Genomic DNA, 18,297 nt, shown 5'->3' on the forward strand with positions numbered 1-18,297 from the left:
ATGTGCTCAGTGTGAACCTGCTTTCATCTGTGAAGAGTACAGGGCGCCAGTGGCAAAATTCTCTGGCAAATGCCAAACGTCCTGCACGTTGTTGGGCTGTAAGCACAACCCCCACCTGTGGATGTCGGGCTGTCACACCACCCTCATGGAGTCTGTTTCTGACCGTTTGAGTGGACACATGCTCATTTGTGGCCTGCTGGAGGTCATTTTGCAGGGCTCTGGCAGTGCTCCTCCTGCTCCTTCTTGCACAAAGGCGGAAGTAGCGGTCCTGCTGCTGGTTTGTGTCCCTCCTACGGCCTCCTCCATGTCTCCTGATGTACTGGCCTGTCTCCTGGTAGCGCCTTCATGCTGTGGACACTACGCTAACAGACACAGCAAACCTTCTTTGAACAGCTCGCATTGATGTGCCATCCTGGATGAGCTGCACTACCTGAGCCACTTGTGTGGGTTGTAGACTCCGTCTCATGCTACCACTAGAGTGAAAGCACTGCGTCCCCACCTGCAGAACCACTCCTTTATTGGGGGTGTCTTGCTAACTGCCTATAATTTCCACCTGTTGTCTGTTCTATTTGCACAACAGCATGTGAAATGGCTTGTCAATCAGTGTTGCTTCCTGAGTGGACAGTGAGATTTCACAGAAGTGTGATTGACTTGTAGTTACATTGTGTTGTTTAAGTGTCCCCTTTATTTTTTTTAGCAGTGTATTTTAATGTCAGAGGAATAAAGGAAGCAAGGAGAAGTATAACAGCCTACTTTTCTTAACTTTTCTTAAATGATAAAGGGCCTGAATTCACCAGTGTCATCAAATCATTATAAGACTCCACTATATATAATACTATGCCACCCTCTGCAGTATAAGTTAGTCATACAGCAACTCAAGGTGGCACCTGCAGCAGGGTGATATCTTGGAGAGTATTTTTTTTTCCATTTCTTATCTACATAACCTATCATAGGTTTATATGTATGCAATTAGAAATGGCCTTATTCCTTGATGCAGATGGTGTGTTTTACCAACTGAACCCTGGTTGGCACCAAAGTCCAATGTATTTGAACACACACAGCAAAATAAGTTATTTTGCTGCATAGTGCCTGAGACATGTCTGAGACTGTCTGACAGTCAACAGTACGCCTCATTACTAAGAGTGGAGTGTAGTTTACTTTGTGGGTTTTTGTTTCCGACAGGTATTTTTTCATGATATTTACTATTGTATCTTAAATTTGGCGATTTTTCCTATATTTTTCTCTCTTTGCACACACATTTTGCTGTTGGGTTTTCCAGAGCTCAAATCCACTACATTTTATGTGTAAACATAAGTAAATTTGTAGATTTCTTTAAAAAATGTAGGGTTTTTTGGCTACAAGCCCATTTTCTCTGATGACCACACCCCTTTGTAGGGTTTTCTAAGTAAAGTTAGTAGGGTTTTTTGGATTTTTTTGTTGGAATTTCTGGCACATGACACATGCAACACAAAAAAAAAACCTACAAAATTAACTCAGAAAAGCCTTAGTAAATGAGACCAAGAGTGCAACAATGTGCACCAGGAAAATCCAACTAACCCAACATTGCAGTGTTGTAAAGGGGGCATGACCGGGCCAAAAAGGGGTGTAGTTTAACAACCTGACCTATTTACTATTGAATTCACAGAAAATCTTGTGAATAAATCGCTGGAAATTTTCTATTAGAAATAGCTGGTCAGGAAATTTTCCCGACTTGGAAATCTGTGAATCCCCATAGTAAATAGAAAGGAATGCAAGTCTGAAACAGCATTTCCCAATAGTAAAAACCCAACACTCTTAGTAAATAAGGCCCTATGTATTTTACTAGGAAAATCTTTTAAAAGAAAACAACTTTTTGAACAGCTTGTTAAAAAAAAAAATAATATGTTGTCTTATCAGTCTTTCAGTTTATTTATTAATATTATTGTTTTGTAAAGTCTCAGAATTTGTCATAGGTAACATACTGCGCTGAGACTCCCTGTGCATCTGTACAATGCTCCTTCAGGTTCAGTATGTACAGAACTATGCTTTCCTAGAAGTAATGTTTCTAGGGCAGAATAGCTCTACAATGTAGTATCTGAGACAGCATGTTAGGATTTTTACAGTGAAAATCGGGCTGAAAATAAAAACTCTCTACATAAGCCCTAAAGGGGGTAGTCCCATCTGGACTTTTTGGGCAAATCTACAGGATATGCCATAAACATTGTAATACTGCCAGCTATGCTGTTTTAGTTTTTATAAATGTAATTTATAGTATATATGCAGTGGAAAAGGAAAATTATATACAACAGGTAAAATAAATATTGTCACCATTTTTCCCACCAAATATATCTCCAAAGGAGCTAATGACATGAAATTTTCAAGTAAATTCATAAGTAAATTCATGAATTCAAGTAAATTCATAAATACAAAAACACCAATACAAATAAGCTTAGAAATTAAGGTATGTGTTATAATGTGGAATGACAGAGGGAAAAGGTATTAAAGACATAAAGAAAGAAAAATACTAAAAGGCATGAAAGGCCAAGAAAACGGCTGTAATCTATCAGTAATTTCAAATCAATCTAGTCCCTTGTCAGTACAAAGAATATCAGCTGTTTCATTTCCAACCAATGGCCTACAAAAAGCTTTAATTGCCAAGGTGTCACACAAAACATCTCTTAATGGGAAAAAGGCAAAGAGTTGCCTCAAAACCTTTGCAGGCTAATTGTTGAAAAATATAATGATGGCATTGCTTACAGACACATTGCTAAACTACAACCCCTATCATTTTAATACAGCCAAAAGCCACAAACCTAACACTTTCTGAAAGTTCAGCAATGCCAGTGAGCCAAACTTTCGAAAAGCTTGCTCAACTCTAGTTTCCATTACAATGAAAACTAAAACAACAGTGTAAGCAGAACTAAGAATCTGTGTATGTCTGTTCCAGGATTGTAGAACCAGTGAATAGTAACTGATATGTTGTAATCCCCTTCCTATTGGTGACTCTGCAGCGAACACTTTGAAACACCAGATTGTAGGATCCCTGTCAGTCACCAGTCATCTGGTGAGGATACGTGGTTTCCTGACTTGCTGTATCCTTGCTGAGATAGAACTCAGGGCAAATGACATGGCTATAAGGGTTAACCAACCACCCATATTATAAACCTACTCTGATTATAATATAGACTATATTAACACTGGGATTCCCTGATAAGTCATTAAATATTAAAGCATGTGACATACATGTAGGATGTACAGATCGTGTTCACTCAACAGTGCAGGAAAAATAGCAATATCAAAAGAGGAAAAAAAACAGCCTTTGCATAAATCTGTGATCTGTAATCTCTTTTTGCTTGAGGGATTATGTCAGCCATCTAACAACAACTTGTAATTTAGCTGCCTCCTGAAGAGCAGTCAGTGGCTGACCTTATCTACATGTATCTGGGTTTGAGCTGACAGATAAACTTGTTTGTTTGCTTTAGGTAACAAGTTTAGGGCTAAAACCCACATTAATCATAGAAGGGCAGGAAAGGGGTTAAAAAAGAAATCCTTTGAGATGTTGAGCAGAGAAAGAAGTTAATAAGTAATTTTCTTGGAGTAAAACAAAATCTGTATAATTATGGTTAGGGTTAAGGTTTGTAATATGAGCTTTTATTTTTTCCTCTTCAGCAGGGGCATTGGGGGTGGGATATTAAAAACTTTGCATTTATGTGTTTTTTATTCATGTTACTTTTGTTATACAAGTTAAAATTTTAAAATAATATACAATAAAAATATACAAATGTATAACTTACAGTACATTAACAGAATTAGAGATGAGTGGATTTTTGGAAAATTCAATTTGACCGATGTACTGAATTTCCCAGAAAAATTTGGATCGGTCTGAATTTATTCGTGGTGAATCGTTATTATAAACGACTATATCTGGGCTACAGAGAGCCTTAATAGGGGTGTAAATACTAAAACCCGGGGCAAGAAAGCCCAGGGCACAAGATCCCTTTACAGGGAGACTTCCCTAAAACTTAACTTTTAATAGTGCTCTTATAAAAATAAAATAAATTGTGACCAAAAAAATGTTAAAAGCTTTTGTCAGGGCTCACTGTGAACTGGTAACTGGGAATAGGATCACTAGAGTGACTGCATAGGGAACTGCAGTTTCCCTTTATCTAAGTGAACCTTGACAAGTTTAAAACACTAACATTTGCCCCCCTCTACTAGTTTCGGCGCTGCTGCGCTGTCCTCAGGAGGAACAATGGGCAAACACCTTCCCACGTGAAAAGCACTTCCTTATATATGGTCTGTTTGAACTGTCATCACTCAGCGACAGGTGTATCGACCTGTCCTGAGTGCTTAGTTCTAAAGAGCCAATCACATAAGCCCATTCCGGTTTACCTGTCCTACGTTGTCCAATCACTTTATTGCTAATTTTCCTGTAATCTCCGTGTGCCGTTCTTCCGCATTCTATCCGCTCATGTGATCTGTCACATGATCGCGGGGCAGCCTCATTCTCAGCCGCGCACGTGCGCGGACTTAGAAACTCTCTTGTACCGATGTTATAGTACATCTGCGCTACCATACAGAATATCTCAGCCGCGCATGCGTGCAGACTTAGAGATTTTTCTGTACCGATGTTGCAGTGCGCCTGCTCCGCCATAGGTCATTATTTGGGCATATAATTATTCAAACATAAGCAGCCTATTATTGTCGTCCATATTAGGACACATTGGATCATATATACTCAATTTCATATACTAGGACTGCATGTATATAATTATCTTCATTATATTTTCCCCATGGTAGGTATGTGGTAACATTGTATCTAAGATGTAATGTAAAGTCGAATTAGATGTCCAAACACTGTAATATATAAATCAAATTTTAAATACAGGTAAGTATGTACTGTTGAATTTTATTAATGGAATAAAAGGTGCCCCTCAACTATTGAATTGTATTATAGATGGGACAGGTATATTAACTTTCTTGGATTATTATATTGGCTTATCATGTTGGCTTCTGAGTTCATTACAATCATCAGAAGTACCTGGGAAGATGGAAAAATGGCCATTTAATAATATAACATAACGAAATTTGTATATATGGATTGGTTCATGCTTATTCCAAGAATGCAGCAAAGGAAAATCCTTCATTTAGTCCCACAGGTGCCATGCACCTTTAGCGATGGATCCATCTCGCTTCCTCTTTCATGAAATTTTTGTCGATGTCACCTCGTCTCGGGCCCAGACGTAACTGACAAATACCTACGAAACTAATTTCAGCCTGATTATTATTATGTCTCAACTGCATGTGCCGAGACACCGAAGTGTCTTTCTTTGTGCGTATGCAACTAAGATGTTGTGAGATACACCTCTTCATTTCTTGTGTTGTTTTCCCCACATAAATTCTCGGACACGTGCATATGGCCACATAGATCACATTTTTACTGCTGCAGTTTATAAACTGTCTGATGTCATAGGATCGAGAGTCTATGGGGTTCATAAATTGTTTGGTTTTTCTCATATAGGGGCAAAAGGAGCAATGGCCACAGGGGTAAGACCCAACTGTCTTGCTCTTAAGCCAGTTGTCTATTCTCTCTATTGTGTCCAGATGACTTCGGACAAGTTGGTCCCGTAGGCTTGGTCCTCTCCTATAGGTAATACTTGGATTACTGCCTATCAATGGTCCCAAGTCCTTATCTTTTGAGAGCAAATGCCAGTGCTTCCTCATAATCCCCATTATTTTATGTGTGTAACCATCATAGCTCCCAATACAGCGTATATGCTCCGGTCCCCTCGTTGGGGGTATCTGCGACAGAGTAGCCACTCTGTCCGTATCTCGTGCCCGATTATATGCTCTTTTTAGGTGTTTCTTAGGGTATCCTCAATCCCTAAATCTGTGGTACAGTCTCTTACTCTCTTCTACGAACTTCACACCTTCGGAGCAATTGCGACGTGCTCGGAAATATTGTCCTATAGGGATGCTGGACCGATCCGGATGCCAACTTGCCCAATGTAAAAGGGAATTGGCTGATGTAGGCTTATGATACACCTGAGTTTGTAACTTATAATTCTTATCAATATAGATATGCAGGTCCAGGAAATTAATACTGGATCCTCCGATCTCACTTGTGAACACCATTCCAATCTCGTTAGAGTTTAATAGATGAACAAAATCCGTGAAAAGTGAAGTATCTCCACCCCAAAGAATCAGGACATCATCGATATAGCGCCCCCAGAAAGTGATGTGACTAGTGAAAGAACTAAAAACCTCAGAAAAAACAATAGTGTCCTCCCACCACCCTAAAAATTAATTTGCATGAGTAGGTGCACAAGAAGACCCCATAGCCGTGCCTTGTTTCTGGTGATAGAAAGTGCCATTAAATAAGAAATAATTGTGAGTTACAATAAAATGTAATAGTTCAAGAATAAAGGAATTGTGTTCGGTGAAAAAAGTGCTTTTCGTGCTCAAAAAATGTGTGATTGCGGTCAGGCCAATGTCGTGCTGTATATTGCTATATAGGCTTTCGACATCTAAACTAGTAAGTATTGTTGTTTCGGTCACTATGATGTCCTGTATTTTGAGTACGTATCCTTCGTATCCTTAAGATACGAGGGCAAGGTGACAACAAAAGGTGCCAACATTTTATCGATGTATATACTCGCTCCTTCTGTAAGGCAATTGTTGCCAGACACAATAGGCCTGCCGCATATTGGTGTGGTTGTCTTGTGCATTTTGGGCAACACATAAAACGTTGCAATTGTTGGGTGAGAATTGTACATAAATATTTGTTCATCGTTGGAAATTAGATGTTTCTCTTTTGCATCGTTTAAAAGAACTTCAAACTGACCAAGGTAGTCACTGGTCTGATCGGATAATATAACCTCATATTTAGTGTGATCTGATAATAGATCCATCACCATGGAGACATAATCGGACCGGTCCATGACCACCACATTCCCCCCCTATCGATCTGTCAGCCTCACTCTGTTCCAAAACGCTGCTCGTTTCTACAGATGTCAAGTCGGACCTTGTCCCTGTCCTTGTCCCAGCCCCCCAAAATGGGGGACATTTGTGGCTATGCCAGCAAACTGAGCATTGTCTATAGAAGGAAAATTTTGAGTCATTGGTAACTGTGGATTTTGGAACATACTCAAATTGGGCATAGTGCTTTGAGAACCAGGGATAGTAAATGTTCCCTGTCTTTGGTTCATCATAGGGTTGGCATTGAAGGATGCTTCAGCAGATGAAGATGCTTGAGCAGATGAGGGGCCACCAGAAAAGTGTGGTTGGGGGCCTCTCACTCCCCCTTCCACACTTTGGCCTTGACATGTTGGTATAGTGTTTGGTCTCTGCTGGTATTGAGTCCTTTTGGGTTGCTGAGCCCGATTTCTGAATGTCTTGGTTTTACGTTTTTGAGTTTTATATCTTGTATTACTGTCTGGCTTCTGACTCTCTGTGCCAGAGGTATCTGTCTCAGAAATGTCGGTATATTGTGCAGAGTATCTAATCTGAGTATTGGGTCAAATTTGACCACGGTAGTTGGAAATCTGTTACGTCACGTATGTATTTCTTGTGTTTTTTCTCTTTAATTTCACTTTTGAATAGCTCTAAATGCTGTTGTGATTTAGTTTCCAAATTGTTATATTCTGGGTGAGTAGCAAAAGACTGTATTTCTTTGAGTTGTTTATCAAGTTGTAAATTAACAGCGTTAAGATGCTGCTTCTCGTATTCCAATAAATAATTGATCATACGTAGCGAATTATCCGTTAACAATTGTTGCCAACCTTGCAGGAAGGCACTATCCTCTCTATGGGAATTAGGTGTTATATGGATACGTAACCCTCTATGCACTAGTAGAGGGGGGCAAATATTAGTGTTTTAAACTTGTCAAGGTTCACTTAGATAAAGGGAAACTGCAGTTCCCTATACAGTCACTCTAGTGATCCTATTCACAGTTACCAGTTCACAGTGAGCCCTGACAAAAGCTTTTAACATTTTTTTGGTCACAATTTATTTTATTTTTATAAGAGCACTATTAAAAGTTAAGTTTTAGGGAAGTCTCCCTGTAAAGGGATCTTGTGCCCTGGGCTTTCTTGCCCCGGGATTTAGTAATTATTGTAGAATGGGATCCCTGATTTTCTTTAGGGACCAGTTGTGTTAATGTAGAGTTGGAGATTTAGTTCCCCAGTGAAGTGTCCCCATATGCCACTAGCACCGCAGTATGGCGGGCTTTTTGATACAAAGGTTTAATGCTGATAACCTAGCAGCAGAGGTTCACATGTATTCTCAACCTCACAGCTTCCTCTCAATCAGATTGATATTCAGCAGGCATTTAAGAACGTGTCTAAAACATACAAACAATGCATTAGGGCATGGTGGGAAGTCACCAGCTTTGAGACATATTAACAGCAAAAAATAGTGTATAGAGGGTTACGTATCCATATAACACCTAATTCCCATAGAGAGGATAGTGCCTTCCTGCAAGGTTGGCAACGATTGTTAACGGATAATTTGCTACGTATGATCAATTATTTATTGGAATAAGAGAAGCAGCATCTTAACACTGTTAATTTACAACCCGATAAACAACTCAAAGAAATACAGTCTTTTGCTACTCACCCAGAGTATAACAATTCGGAAACTAAATTACAACAGCATTTAGAGCTCTTCAAAAGTGAAATTAAAGAGAAAAAACACAAGAAATACATACGTGACGTTACAGATTTCGCCACTGGACAGATTTACAACTACCTTGGTCAAATTCGACCCAATACTCAGATTAGATACTCTGCACAATATACCGACATTTCTGAGACAGATACCTCTGGCATAGAGAGTCAGCAGCCAGACAGTAATACAAGATATAAAACTCTGAAATGTAAAACCAAGACTTTCAGAAATCGGGCTCAGCAACCCAAAAGGACTCAATACCAGCAGAGACCAAACACTATACCAACATGTCAAGGCCAAAGTGTGGAAGGGGGGAGTGAGAGGCCCCCAACCACACTTTTCTGGTGGCCCCTCATCTGCTCAAGCATCTTCATCTGCTCAAGCATCCTCCAATGCCAACCCTATGATGAACCAAAGACAGGGAACATTTACTATCCCTGGTTCTCAAAGCACTATGCCCAATTTGAGTATGTTCCAAAATCCACAGTTACCAATGACTCAAATTTTTCCTTCTATAGACAATGCAGTTTTCCGGCATAGCCACAAATATCCCCCATTTTTTGGGGGCTGGGACAAGGACAGGGACAAGGTCCGAGTTAACATCAGTAGAAATGAGCAGTGTTTTGGAACAGAGTGAGGCTGACAGATCAATAGGAAGCAGCGAGGATGATAAGTTAAAAATGTTTAACCTGTCATCACGACTATTAGAGGAGAATGAGATCTCTCTTCTTTCAAAGGGCCTCTCCTTCACGCCCACACCTCGCTTTGATGCCTTTGGGTGGATCAAAGATATAAACCTATTTGCGCGAAAGCTAGCGCTACGTTAATGGCATCTTCAACAAGATATTGACTCCAGAACTCAATTACGGCAAGATGAAGTAGTCAGACATACTCTCCACGAACTTCTTTTGGAAAATGAAGGCACTACTGCTTCACCGATCTAAAACCTAGGTCCATGATGACTCCCTTGTTCTCACAGTTCTCAAACATAGAGACTTCTGTGTCACTTGTGACAATGGATATAGAGTCAATCCAACCAAGGAGTCATATTATTAACTCGAAATTACCGGGGAAGAGCAGCAGGCTTTGGAGACTTTGAAGTCGGACCGCTCCTTGATCATCAAGCCCTCTGATAAGGGGGGGGAATGTGGTGGTCATGGACCGGTCCGACTATGTCTCCATGGTGATGGATCTATTATCAGATCACACTAAATATGAGGTTATACCATCCGATCCGACCAGTGAATACCTTGGTCAGTTTAAAGTACTTTTAAATGATGCAAGAGGAACATCTCATTTCCAACGATGGTCAGAAATTTATTTACAATTCTCACCCGACAATTGCAACGTTTTATGCGTTGCCCAAAATGCACAAGACAACCACACCAATACGCGGCAGGCCTATTGTGTCTGGCAACAATTGCCTTACAGAAGGAGCGAGTATATACATCAATAAAGTGTTGGCACCTTTTATTGTCACCTTGCCCTCGTATCTTAAGGATACGAAGGATATGGTACTCAAACTACAGGACATCATAGTGACCGAAACAACAATACTTACTAGTTTAGATGTCGAAAGCCTATATAGCAATATACAGCACGACATTGGCATGACCGCAATCACAAATTTTTTGAGCACGAAAAGCACTTTTTTCACCGAACACAATTCCTTTATTCTTGAACTATTACGTTTTATTCGAACTCACAATTATTTAACGGCACTTTCTATCACCAGAAACAAGGCACGGCTATGGGGTCTTCTTGTGCACCTACTTATGCAAATTTCTTTTTAGGGTGGTGGGAGGACACTATTGTTTTTCTGAGGTTTTTAGTGCTTTCACTAGTCACATCACTTTCTGGGGGCGCTATATCGATGATGTTCTGATTCTTTGGGGTGGAGATACTTCACTTTTCATGGATTTTGTTCATCTATTAAACGCTAACAAGATTGGAATGGTGTTCACAAGTGAGATCGGAGGATCCAGTATTAATTTCCTGGACCTGCATATCTATATTGATAAGAATTATAAGTTACAAACTCGGCTGAGATATTCTGTATAGTAGCGTAGATGTACCATTACAACAGCACAAGAAGAATTTCTAAGTCCATGCGCGTGCGCGGCTGAGAATGAGGCCGCCCCCGCGATCATGTGACAGATCACATGAGGGGATAGAATGCGGAAGAACGGCGCACGGAGATTACAGGTAAGTTAGCAATAAAGTGATTGGAAAACAAAGGACAGGTAAACCGGAATGGGCTTATGTGATTGGCTCTTTAGAACTAAGCACTCAGGACAGGTCGATACACCTGTCGCTGAGTGATGACAGTACAAACAGACCATGTATAAGGAAGTGCTTTACACGTGGGAGGGTGTTTGCCTATTGTTCCTCCTGAGGACGGCGCAGCAGCGCCGAAACGTGTAGAGGGGGGCAAATGTTAGTGTTTTAAACTTGTCAAGGTTCACTTAGATAAAGGGAAACTGCAGTTCCCTATACAGTCACTCTAGTGATCCTATTCCCAGTTACCAGTTCACAGTGAGCCCTGACAAAAGCTTTTAACATTTTTTTTGTTACAATTTATTTTATTTTAATAAGAGCACTATTAAAAGTTAAGTTTAAGGGAAGTCTCCCTGTAAAGGGATATTGTGCCCTGAGCTTTCTTGCCCCGGGTTTTAGTAATTATTGTAGAAAGTGATCCCTGACTTTCTTTAGGGACCAGTTGTGTTAATAGGGGTGTAGAACACTTTGCCTTGTCGTAACATGCATAGGGAGTGTGCTGTGTTAGTGAAATAATACTGTTATTCAGTATGACATGCAGATTACGGGCATCGCTATTAGAATCACTGCCGCAGAGCGCCCGAATGTGTCAGCAGGGTCGGGAGACCTTGTGGCGTCACAATTGAAGAGATTGAAGATATTTTTTTATTACATTTTTATTGAATTTTAATTTATTTAAAATGTTTTTTATCCTTTTTGAGGACTCATTCCGGTGAGCACCAATCTGGCGGTCTGCTGTGAGGCGAGCTACCGCCGGTCCCAGCCTCAAACTTTCAGCGCACACCCATGCTCTGAGTGTCCACTTGAAAAGGGAGGGATTGCAGTACCAGACAGGAGCACATTTAGCTTCTGTGCTGTTGGATAAGTTGGTACATACTGCTAGAAGTTGCTGCAGTGAAAAAGCTCGTACTTGTATCTTAAAATCTAGCTGGCGGTCCTCTGCGAGGCGAGCTACCACCTGTTCCAGCCCCTGCCTCTCACCCCCCCGCCCCCTCGACTGTGAAATTGCGAATGTTTCAATTAATAAGGTATGGTTCATTGTAAGGCCTCACAATTGAAAAGATGGAAGATTTTTTTTATTTTTTATTTAAATTTAAGATTTTGATTAGATTAACAAGTTTAATGTCCCAGGTGCCCAAAGCGTTTACTTTAAACTAAAACTGTATGACCACAAAACCCAGTATCACAAGGAGTCACATGGCAGCACAATGACAGAGCCTAGAGGTGGCAGCAGCCCGACGAGACTATAGTGCCTCATAATTGAAAAGATTATTATTTTTTTTATTTAAATTGAAGATTTTAAATAGATTACAATTTTAAAAGTTTAATTTAATGTGCCAATAGCATGAGGACATCATATGGGGGCACAATGTTTGAGCCTGGAGGTGGCAGCATCAGCATGAGGAGACCATATGGTGGCACAATGACGGAGCCTGGAGGTGGCAGAAGCAGCATAAGGGCCATGACAACTGAGGGTTGAGTCTGAGTAACCCATCAACTGTTGACTTGGGTTGTCGGTTTTCACTTGGGATGAAGCTGATGACCGAGTAAACCAATCAATCACAGCTGCTATGTTGCGGGTCAAGACACGACTGCTAGCTGACACCGGGAGTTAAGACCTCTCGCTGCGACTCCTGCTGCCACACGCCCCTACTCTGCTGCGACCTCTGCCTGTGCCTGATGAATTTATGCCACTGCCACTCCTATGTGCACGTCCATGCACTTCTCTGCCTGACATACTTATACACCAGCTGAGTACGTATATGTTACACTTATGAGAGGAGGACAATACACTCCACTACGCTTAAAACTGTATTTGGCTAAAAAAGCAGGTGTGTAGTTTTGGCTGGCCTTTCAGAGTAACTAGGCCCTTATGACTTTAACAGGAACAAAATTGTACACCACGTAGGTATACGTACAATATACACTTATGAGAGGAGGACTATGTGCTCCGCTATGCTTAAAATTGTTTTAGACTACAGAAACAAGTATGTAGCTTTGGCTGGCCTTTCATAGTAACTAGGCCAAATTATTTTAACAGGAATAATATAAAGGACACCACCTAGGTGTATGTACAGTTTACATTTATGAGAAGAGGACTATGCGCTCCCCTACGCTTAAAACTGTATTTAAATACAAAAACAAGTGTTTAGCTTTGGCTGGCCTTTCACAGTAACTAGGCAAAAATTGGTTTAACAGGAAAAAAATAAAGTACACCACTTAGGCGTACGTGCAGTTTACACTTATGAGAGGTGGACAATACGCTCTGCTTAAAACTGTATTAGGTTACAAAAAGAAGTGTGTAGCTTTGGCTGGCCTTTCACAGTAAGTAGGCACAAATTAGTTTGACAGGAAAAAAAAATAACGTATACCACCTATGTCTGCACAGGTTACACTTATGAGAGGACAACACACTCCACTATGCAACCTGTGTTAGGCACTGAAATCAGGAGACTATGGCTTTTCATGCTCACCCTAACTAGCCTGTTAGCTTTAGAGTTGTAGTACACACTAGTGTTGCAGCACAGAGTCGCTGTGTAGTACAGCCCAGTACAGTATGATTATGCACTAATAGTGTAATGTCCATTTATTTGTTTTTGTATTTTTCTGTTTAGGTGTGTATTTGCACATTAGTTTGTTCTGAGCAGTTTTCTATTCTCCCTGGATTTGGAATGGTTAATGCTCAGAACCAATAAGATCTCAGGTGTCTATTTTTATCAGAGTTCTCCTGCATTCTGGTGATGGTTGTTTTGTGCAATAATGCTACTATGATGCCTGTTTTTGCAATATACTCTGACTATGTCTGCTTGTGTATGCACTTTGTTTTTATCTTGTTATATTATCTGAGCCATATAGTCTTGTTTATTGTAGATTTTAGTTTGTTACATTTGTCTGTTTTAGGATTAGTATGTTCGTTCTGCTTAGTCTGCGTTCACACTGTGAGAATCCTGTCATGTTCCTCCACATAGGGGAATTTGGTTTTGAATGTCCTGTCTTGTATTCTAAAATATATCCTGTTTTGAATTTTGGGAAATATCCTTTCTAGTATCTTGACCAGTGTTCCTCTACGTGTAATACACTATATACTGCCCTGTTAGTAATTGTATCCTGTCTGGTATTTCTGGTATTTCTGGTTCTGTGGTAGTTTTCCATCTCTGTTTCTGGCCTGTGACCAACTGTATATTTGTGTTTATACCACTGCACTGTAGTGCAGGGGGGGGGGGGGGGGGGGGCTGGCTCCAAGTTGTCAAATCATCGCTTAAGGTGTTTGGGATAGTAGGCAGGGAGAGTGTTTTTGGGCTCCCTGTCCCCCCAGTCGGTCCTGACAAATATCAGGTGACCATGGATTTTAGTGCTCAGCCTAACTTGCCCCTATAAGCTTTAGAGTTGCTGTACACCACACTGCAGCATTACAGAGTCACTGTGTAGTACACCCAAGAGTGTACTTTCTCTCTTTCTCTCCCTTCCCTGTCAGTGCTTTTCTGCAGTGATTTAGTCTTGTGGTGAATCGCTGCTGTGAAGCTGTTTTTCTGTGCAACACACACACTGCTCAATCTCTGTCTGCAATAAAACACTCTCTCTGAAATACAACTCTGGAATTGCTGGCTGCAAGATGGCTGCTGAATATATAGGGCTGTGACATCACAGGGCTGGCTGCTGATAGGCGGCATGCTACATGTGATTCAGGGTCACCCCCCTAGCTGCCTTCCCAGAGTTTCTTGCCCCATGTCCTCACAGGTGGATCTGCCATTTTAGATGCCCTGGAACCTGGACCGCACTAAATGGAGTTTAATTAAGCAATTTGTTTCATTGAATCGTGGCGATATTCGGATTTGTTGTGAAGCAAATGTGTTCTGAAATTCGTAACAAATTCGGATTCGTCAGATTCGATTTGCTCATCCCTAAATAGAATGTTTTATGTTTTTATAAAATCCTTGATCTATATCTAAGTTCACAAAAAGGCACAATATATTAAATTTTATTTTTTTTTTTTATATATCAACAGTCCAAAAAAATAACATGTTTGCTATAAAAGAGTCATTATAAAATGTATGGCATTAGTGTGATTTGTTTATTGTGTGCCATCTTATATATATATATATATATATATATATATATATATATATATATATAGCAACAGAAGAATACAGCAGCACACTGCCAGCACAAGGATATAGGTGAAACATGAAAATGCAGTTAAAACATGGAGAGCTATACAGCTATGGTGTAATAGATGCATATGTGAAACTATGAAATAGTGAGGCACTTAGCTCGCAAATTTGTCTCCGCCGGCGGTCAAATAGCTTGGACCGTCCCACCGCGATAAGGTAGCCTCCTTGGGACAGACCCTACACTGTGTATATGCCTCTGTGTGAACAGTTCAGTAAGCATGGCAGGATCTGGAACATCCAAGCCACCTTATATACACACCTGATAGAGGTGGGTGGGGTGCAAGGCCAACATGGAGGTAGCCACTCCCCCGTATGTGCAATACAGACAAAGAATAAGTCAGCCAGCACTTTAGTTGATACCAAACTATTATATGGACCTGGCCTACAGGTGCACACTACTAGGCTGGATATACAGCAACAGAAGAATACAGCAGCACACTGCCAGCACAAGGATATAGGTGAAACATGAAAATGCAGTTAAAACATGGAGAGCTATACAGCTATGGTGTAATAGATGCATATGTGAAACTATGAAATAGTGAGGCACTTAGCTCGCAAATTTGTCTCCGCCGGCGGTCAAATAGCTTGGACCGTCCCACCGCGATAAGGTAGCCTCCTTGGGACAGACCCTACACTGTGTATATGCCTCTGTGTGAACAGTTCAGTAAGCATGGCAGGATCTGGAACATCCAAGCCACCTTATATACACACCTGATAGAGGTGGGTGGGGTGCAAGGCCAACATGGAGGTAGTCACTCCCCCGTATGTGCAATACAGACAAAGAATAAGTCAGCCAGCACTTTAGTTGATACCAAACTATTATATGGACCTGGCCTAAAGGTGCACGCTACTAGGCTAGATATACAGCAACAGAAGAATGCAGCAGCACACTGCCAGCACAAGGATATAGGTGAAACATGAAAATGCAGTTAAAACATGGAGAGCTATACAGCTATGGTGTAATAGATGCATATGTGAAACTATGAAATAGTGAGGCACTTAGCTCGCAAATTTGTCTCCGCCGGCGGTCAAATAGCTTGGACGGTCCCACCGCGATAAGGTAGCCTCCTTGGGACGGACCCTACACTGTGTATATGCCTCTGTGTGAACAGTTCAGTAAGCATGGCATTGTTTGTCTATATATATATATATATATATATATATATATATATATATATATATATATATATACATACTTCTACACCCAACAATATAAGAGAAATATTCTTGCTGTCCTGAAAGCAAAAATGGATTTGGCTCTTAAAGTTTTTTTTTGTTTTTTTACAAGAGATGTTTTATACAGATTTAATTAGTATTGCATTTCTTGAATATTATCCAGAATATAAATTTTTCCCAATTCCTCAAAAATAGAGCCTACTTGCTTTAACACAAGATAAGGTATATAAAAAAATACTAGCTGTTTTTCATCAAAACATTTCTATAATAGACTGCAAGACAGAGAGCTGAAAACATCATGAGCCATGAGAATCTAAACACTATTTCACTGTAGAACAAATATGTTTTCTATTATTTATTTCAGGAAAATAAATGTATCTGAGACAATAAAGGAGAGTAATGCTAAAAACCAAACTTGATATGAGCAGAAGACAAGAAAGCATAATATAGAGCTGGATTTTATATGCATTGTGTGTGTTGACAGGGGGCCATATAAGAAGTGATCTTTATTACTTATCATTCTAAGCAAAAAAAAAAAAGTCATATCAGCAAAGCCTTTCCCTGTAATGCATTTATGGAACATTGCCAGTATTGTGAGGGAGGGAATGAGGCTTATATTCACCATGAGAAAATAAGCTGGGTGAAAAATAAATAACTAAGATTGAAGCATATTTCCAGTCATCACCTACTACCCTATTCTCGTACAAATTATAGGTATCGCTTGTGATTTACAGGGCTTTCTGGTGATAAAAGATTGAAAACCGTGTTCCTACATTGACCTATGATAGCCCATCAATAGCATCTCGTGCTGTGAAAAATGTTTGTTCATGACATAGGGATATACGGACAGAATACATAATATTCAACATGGAAATAAGAGCTGAAATCATGTGAATGAAAGAGAAATACAAATGTTACATGAAGAGATGTAGCATTTCCAGTGCTATTTTTTTTTTATCAATGTAAGAACATAAATGGCTCTTATGTGAACCCAATATATACTTCACTATAGGGTTCACCAGTCCTGAAGACCCACACACCACTCAAGAGCATGATGGGCACTTGTGTAGGGCTAGTAGTATCAGCAGCAGCATCTAAAAGCACCAAACTTGCTCCTCTACATGTTTCACCACAAAGGAGAATTCTGCCCATAACTTTTCTTGAAAAAAACAAGCATCTGTGGCACAAAATATACAAGGAGGCACACATGCTTTTAGGGTTGGGTCACACGTACCGTATTTTGGTGTGTATTCGCTGTTGCATATTCTCCTACTCATTGAAGTCAATGGGTAGCAAAACCAGCTGCATATCTTGCTACCCATTGAATTCAATGAATAGGAAAATGTGCAGCAGCAAATACACAGCAAAGTACAACAGTTTCCATGTCTACTAAACTGTGCTTCACATGGAATAGTTCCCACTTTGAAGTAGATCATATGCACTGCTCACTGGAAATCCCTTTATTAGTGGTCTCTATGTCCACTAGTGATTATATGACTAGTGATTCATTGTGTAGGTTGAGAATCTATCAAGCAATCATTGCTACGCCTTCTATGTACATAAACTGTGAGTGCTATAACTATACAAAAAAAATCTAACCAGTAGTGATATACTAGCTTCCTAATAGTAGGGATTAGAGTTGGACAAACTTTCCCAAAAAAAATTGGGTTTGTAGCAAGCAAGTTCTCTGTGAACTGGAAATGAAAAAAGCCTTGAAACACTTGTATAACACTGATCAATCCAAATAGAAAAAAAGCACAGATTCTGGCACCGTTGTCAGACCACAATCTCCTAATCCTATCAATGAGTGAAAGTATAAATCAGAAAAACAGATAAAACCTACTTAACAATGGTAAGCGGAGGCAGTAGCGTGCTCCCTGCAGGCAACAGCAGACGTTTCATGCACAACGACGTATCATCAGGCCCTACGATGACATAAAGCTGCAGGTAGGTGTGCTTTAAAAACACAGAACTGCAGAAATTAAAACTTAAAACACATGCAATACAAAAAATTGCACAAACATAT

The 18,297-nt window shown here is 40.1% G+C and overlaps 1 long non-coding RNA gene across 3 annotated transcripts in view; it reads right to left on the minus strand.

The window, feature by feature from the left end:
* Positions 1-18,297, minus strand: part of LOC130357949 (uncharacterized) — a 200,136-nt gene that overhangs the window by 134,253 nt on the left and 47,586 nt on the right. For 2 of the 3 annotated variants that reach the window (XR_008889333.1, XR_008889331.1), the window contains exon 1: positions 18,115-18,230. The exons of the other annotated variant lie outside the window; for it this stretch is intronic. This is a non-coding gene — a long non-coding RNA (uncharacterized LOC130357949). Of the gene's footprint in view, positions 1-18,114; positions 18,231-18,297 lie in introns of those variants that run through there. 3 annotated transcript variants of the gene reach the window in all.

This window comes from Hyla sarda, chromosome 2, assembly GCF_029499605.1.
Source record: "Hyla sarda isolate aHylSar1 chromosome 2, aHylSar1.hap1, whole genome shotgun sequence".
NCBI lineage: Eukaryota > Metazoa > Chordata > Amphibia > Anura > Hylidae > Hyla > Hyla sarda.